Source organism: Ceratotherium simum, chromosome 19 (genome assembly GCF_057802395.1).
Source record: "Ceratotherium simum simum isolate JZ-2026a chromosome 19, ASM5780239v1, whole genome shotgun sequence".
Lineage (NCBI taxonomy): Eukaryota > Metazoa > Chordata > Mammalia > Perissodactyla > Rhinocerotidae > Ceratotherium > Ceratotherium simum.
In genome coordinates this window covers 20,338,449-20,345,336 of record NC_141918.1, presented here as the reverse complement: position 1 = coordinate 20,345,336, position 6,888 = coordinate 20,338,449, and positions in this window count along the sequence as shown.

Below are 6,888 nucleotides of genomic sequence, written 5' to 3'. Positions count from 1 at the left end.
TCATGATCATAACAGAAGCTGACATTTATTGTCAAGCCCTATGCTAAGTATTTAACGTGCATCATCTCATTTAATCCTCCCAAATACTTATTTTTCGTACAAGGAAACAGGCTCAGAGAGGTTACTAATTCAATGTCACGTAGCTAGTTGTGGCAGAGTGGGGCTACCAACCTGGGAGATCTGTCTCACAAGTCCACACTCATGGCCACCTTCCCAGACTTTCTAACAATGCCATTTTACTTCTTGACTTTAGTTCATGCCCGCTGGTTCAGCATATCACAGCTGGAAGCCCTTCCTGACTCCTTGAATTTTTGTGGATTTGTTGTAAGAAATAAATTCATCCCCTAATTATATACTTTCACTGCTCCAGGTACCTTTTCATTTTACAACCTGCCATAGGCATCATTTTACATTCATTTGTGTTGTGATTTTATTAGCGTCAGTATTAGTTATCTATTGACGTAACAAATTACTCCAAGACTTTGTGGCTTAGAGCAACAATCGTCACTTACAATCTCTCGTGGTTTCTGTGGGTCAGGAGTTCAGATAGGGCAAAACAGGGATGACTTGTGTCTGCTCCGTGATGTCTGAAGCCTCAGCTGGGGCTGGCATCCTGGAGAGGCTTGCTCACTCTAGTGTCTGGCAGTCGATAGTGGCTGTTGGCCTAGCTGGGCTTTGGTTGGAACATCTATACATAGCCTCTCCATCAATCCTGGGCTTCCTCACAACATGATGGCTGGTTACAATGGCAAATATCCCAAGAGAGAGAGTACCAATGCAGAAGCTGCATTACATTTTTTTGGGGGGGGAGGGAGGGTGCAGATTTATTAAGCTATAATTCACACACCATTTAATTCACTCATTGCAAGTGTATTGACTATTGTTAAAAGTCTATACCATTGACATTCATGTGAATGGATGCAAAGCTAGATAAGATATATACCAATGCTAGGGCTAATGATAAAGTGGAGATAATTAGGTTTTCTTGAGGTATTCTGTAAGTCATCTCAACAACTCTGACTATGGTGCCTTATTTAAAAATGAGGTCCTTGAATGGTGAAAAACATGCTGAGTGCCTGGGCACTACCTCCTTACATGTACATGCTCTGTATGTTTGTTGGGAACTTTCTGTACATATGTGGTTACCCCAAGAGTAGACATACAAAATAACTGATAAATGTGGCTTCTGTGGTGGTAGAGCAAGGAGTTTCAGCTGTAGACACTATTGATTGGTTGTCCTATATTCATTCCTCCCACTTTGTTGCAAACAAAACTCTGATTTTTTGTTCAGGTGTATGACTGAAGTATGAGCAAGAAAGGTGGAATTCCACTCATGCCCCCTAGTTTCAGGGAATAAACCATGAAGTGAAGCCCACACTCCTCTTTCATGCCTTGGAAGATGTAGTATGAGGGCAAGAGGCTTGGAGGTGCTGCAGCCATTTTGTGACCATGAGGGGAGAGTCAATGAAGTAACAGGGAAGCCAACTCAGAGCCCTGAAATTTTTGAGCAGCTAAAGCAACCAACTCTGAAACTTCTACTTCAAAGAATCTTGGTAAGTGAGATACTAAAATGTCCTTAATCTTCAAGCCACTTTAATTCACATATTTTGTTACTTGAAACAAAACTCCTCCTAAATGACAAATTCCTGTGAAAAGAACAAATCATATTTATCCCTGTTGGCAACAGAATAAAAGTATACAACTACTTGCTCTCATTAACAGTGTTGCTATAAACTGTGAACTAATCTTAAGATTATTTTAATTTATAATTTTTCTTTTGAAAAGTCAGGGTCAGAAGCAGTGTTGGGAACTTCTAGGCACCTGAGGCCATATTGACTCTGTGTTAAAATAATATTCAATTAAGATTAAACTAAAAATGGTTTACCCAAGGTTTGAACTTTATGCTTTAAGATATTAGAGGAGATCAGGAGAAAGCTCTGAAGATCTGAGCAAATAATTTAGAAAATAAAAGGTTGGGAGTTAGAAACTATAAAATATCTCTATTGGAGGGGCATAGACTGCTAGGCGGGGGATCAATTTGTACCACTGAATTGTGTGCAGGACTCCCACTGGAGTCAACCAGAGTCGTATGCAAAAATTGATGTCAGGATCTTTCCCTGAAACCATAAATGAGGAAAGCTGAAAAATCTGAACTATTTCTTGATAAACATCTGGGAGTGCACCAGCCTCCAGGAAGGTCAGGTGTTTGATGGAAATAAATGTGCCTGAGACTCTAACATTACTGGATAAATTAACAAGAAAGAGAGAATCCCATTCACTTTCTTTAAACTTGGAATGATTTGCTGTTTTAAAAAAAGCCCTCAGAACTTCTTCAATTATTTTTTTTCTAGATGGTTGAGTATTTTAATGAATAATGCTCTTTAAAGAAATGGTATAAGATTCAACTTGTTTCTTTCCAATAATCTCAGAAAAAAATTCCTTTCCTTTTAGACCTAAACTGAACCTGTGGGTCAGAGTTTAACTTCTGTGCACTCCTGTTTCTGGAGTAGGAGGTATTAGTTTAACATGCACTGAACAAACCACTTTACCATGAGAGTCCTTGACTGTTAGAAAGGAGGTGAGGAAGGGAGGGTGGAATATTTGGCAATGTCAAGTCTCTGAAAACCATTTTCAAAATATTTTGTCACGGAGATTCACGGGAATAATCAAAAATCATCTTCTAAGTCATGATATGGTGATATAATTTAAGTAGAAGTCATGATTTATTTAAAAAAATAATGCTTTAATTGACTAGGTATTTGAAGAGCCAGTACATAGCCTCTTGCTTGAAGTCAGTGTTGATCAGAAGCCTTCTTATCAGTTAAAGTTACAGAGAGAATTTTTTTTAAAGTCCTGGTTTTTAATCTTTAGTTATTAAAATTTTTATAGGCTTTACCAGGACAGTTTTGTTATTTATAAGCTTATCGTTCATGGGGATAAGTGGTGATTGTATTTTTTTTGCTCTCTCTTTCTTGCAGGACACATTCCGTCATTTTTATTAGCATTTCTCACTCTATAGTATTTGTTAAATTGGTATCAGAGTTTACACTATGCATCATTTTAGGGTCTGCTATATGACATCTAAGGCAATTTTGATAAAAAGTAATAGTATTAATCTATTGATTGAATGATCTAAGATTTTTTGTTTATGTGAGAATTGCAAGAGGTTCATAGTGAATAAGACCAAAGGTGTAGACAGTCTAGTATTTGTAGACATAGCCCTCAAGAAATTTGCAAAAAGTGTGGTTTTCATAGTATCATGTGGAATCTGGGCTTTACAGATCATGTATTCAGCCCTTTCTCCTACACTCGAGGGCCTGGAGGAGCCCCTAAGATGTCCATTACCTTGTCGAGGACCCTACAGTGGGTTAGTGGAATAGGAAGAGAGCCCACATCTTCGGACTTCTTTCCGGAGGTCTTTAGACTGTGTCATAATATCAACCTCGAATAGCACCAAGTTTCTCTAAAAATCTACTGGGGCTCTATCATTTTACGGTTATCTAAACCTTTGTTTTTCAATGACATTTGCAGACTTACAGGTTCGGTTAAATTAATGTACCAGTGCACAAAATTTGCATTCATCATGTTTGTCTCAGAAAAATCTTTTTAAAATTTCAAGCTTACTTCTGGTCCCAGCGTTTTGGGATTTAGTAAATTATTGCACAATCTACTTATACTCTTCATAATATAGCTTCTCTGGGTTTCACTGGGCTCGTCAGAAAATGAGGATGTTGCTATAATTGATCTCTGAGGTCCAGCCCTAGAATTCTGTTAATCTGTGTACAATTTCCCCTTATTCTTCGGATGAACTCTTTCTGGTATTAGTATTTTATTGTGTTTCTCTCATTGGGGAATAAAGGCTTTCTTGGTGTATGTAAAATAATTTTAGGCATGAATGGTTAGCAATATTTTTTGGCAAGTGGCCTCTTTATCTCTGACTTAAATTGAGTTTAAGACTGACCCTAAAGGTAAAACCCCCTGTAGTCTTTCAGAATGCCATAGAGACTGGATTAGAAGTAAGGTCCCAGGGCTAGCTTCTGTCTTCCATGTTCTTTAATGCACATCTCTTTTTTTCTGATCTCTCCGTCTTTAAATTTTCAAGTGCCAGAGATGCAGAGCCATTACACATTCTCCCTTCTCCTACCACCTGCACCCGCCTGTACTTATTGAGCTGACACTCGGGATGAGCTATGGCCTCATTCTCCAGGGTTCCTAGGGCCTTCAAGTCCTCTGTTGTCCAGAGCTCCCGGGCACGTCAGGGGTGATCCAGCTACTAGCAGCTCAAAGACTTCTCTGATTGTGGTGATGCGTCTGGGAGAATACTGATGGATACGGACATCTATAATATCAATGCCGGGGTGTGAGGTGGGAGTCAGAGACGCTGGGACTCCAGGCCTTGGTTTTTCTGATGTGTCAGTGCAGTGTCAGTGTGAGGGTGCTTATACTGATGGTGATGGTGAACAGAACTAAGTAGTAAATGCTATTGGGGAAAACTGGAAATCTACACTCATGATAGATACAACGTAAGGAGGGAAAGTTTAAAAAACTTTAGTTTGGCTATAAAAAAATACTAATTACAGTACTTTTGTGAACTAATTTTAACTTAGGTTTATTTATTGAGCAGCAAAATAACAATTACTTATATAGCTAAATATGTCACACGAATTCTAGGTTTTATTGATTCCAATATTCAATTTTACTCATGTACTCTCAGTGTTCATATAATCTAGTCCTGTACTTATGCAATAGGATTATTGTTTCAGATCTTAAAAAAAATTAGATTGCGTCCTGACCAAGGTAATTTTGAGCTTAAAAGATTCGTGTGAATGCTTTCAAATGCCCACCCAGGAAATGTCAGGTATATACAGGCTGACTTTGAGAAGCATTTTGGAACAGAGGGCCTTAAATCACACATTAATTCTTTGAACACATTTTTAAAAATAACATTTCATGTTTGTTCCTACATGTTCATTGCAAAAGTAAGGGAAATAGAGAAAAATTTAATATATGAAATAATTATTTACCCATACTAACTACTCATATCTACCACAGATAGATAAGTATTAGTAACAGTTTGGTGTAAACTCAAAATTCTTTTACACACATACACACCCCCACACCCCTTTTTTTCTGGATGCAAAATTGCTCTAAACAGTGTATTTTTTTGTTTCTACTGTAAAATATTAACTTTTATGGGTTTCAGTAGATTCATCAAAAAATGATGGTGTTGCTATAATTGATCTCTGGGGTCTAGCCCCCTCAATTCTATGAATCTTTGTTAAATTTTCACTTATTCTTTGGATAAAAACTCTTGCACGCCAATATAAAAATTCTTTTAAATCCATCACTTTATATCTAATAATGTTTTGTGGACGTTTCTATATCATTACTATTATTCAATAACATGAATTTAATGGCTTTATATTATTCTATGATTATATCATACTGTTTTTACCAATCTTTTTTTAAACAATAAGGGTATTTTTTCCAATTTTCCACTGTTATAATTTATGCTCAATTACTGTCTTTGTTAATAAGCCCTTATACACGTGTCTGACTATTTGTGTATAATAAATTTCTAAGGGTGTAATTTACAGGTCAAAAGATTCCCAAAATATAAGTGTTTTATAAATATAGTGAAAATTACCTTCAGAAGTGATGTGCCAGTTTATATACTCCTGAATTTTAGCTCAGTATATTATTTAAAAATATTTATTAATAAAATTTAATATGGTAGCACATTGTTTTGTGTTCCTTTGTTTACTAAATTTTTTATATATTTATTAATTACTAGTATTCCTTTGCACATTTTTCTGAGTATTCACCCACTTTATTGATTCCTTCACATATTAACATTTTGTTATAAGTATTGCAAATGTATTTTACTGGGTTTGTTCCTTGACACACTAGCTGTGTGATCTTGGGCACAATGTTTATCTTGCCTGTGCCTCAGTTTTTTTAAATTAAAGTAGGACTGATCAAGTCCATCTCTTTAGTTAATGTGTTCTGGATCTGAATATTGGCTCTGAGTGAGCCAATATGGGGACTGAGTGAGATTGTGACTTTTTATGGGAGTGACCGCCTTTGCCTTCCTGCTCTTCCTTTCTTGCCTTTTTACCTTGTTGTAGAGGTTAAGCACCACCATTAGCTGCATGTCTGCTTTGCCCTTACGTGTGTCAAGCTTTATTAACAACTCCTGCAGGTCAAAGGCCCTTGGTCACCTTTCTGACCTGGCCAGGTGGTCAAGTGATTGTGGCCTCCTGGCTTCTGGTGCTAAGCACTACCGCCTGGACTCTCATCTCTTATTTCAGGGTCCTCCCATCTCTAGGGATAGTAACAAACCCAGCTCTGTGGCCGCCTCTCCCATAGATGGCCCTGGCCTCCAGAGAAGGCTGCTGTAGAACTTAGTGATGCTGGTGCCCCTCTCACCAATGCATTCCTCATGGCCTCGCTGAAAGTTACATTACTTGGTGTCCTGTTCTTCCTGTAGAACATAATTTTCTCATGAGTATTCCAGCCTTAACTAATAAATTTATTCCAGCATGCCCACTTCTCTCAACTCCTTTATTCTTTCCTCTAATACCTGTCAGGCAAGTCAAACATTACCACCTCATTCAGCCTGGGCTGTCATTTTCCTCAGACTCCTGGAGCTACTCTAGCAATAATGTACCCACTCCCTGAGGTTCCTGCCAGGTTGTTTGATCTCATGCCCTGAGAAAGTGCCCAAAGTCAATAAATCCTTGTTTATGTCCTCTTATACTCTGGTCCCTTTGATCAACTCTCCTCTATATCCAATACCAGATGCACTCTCCTGGCTCCTGCTGGTGTAATGTATCTAATTTTTTCAGCTCCTTGGGTGTATAGTCTCTTTCCTCCTTTGTCAGGCCC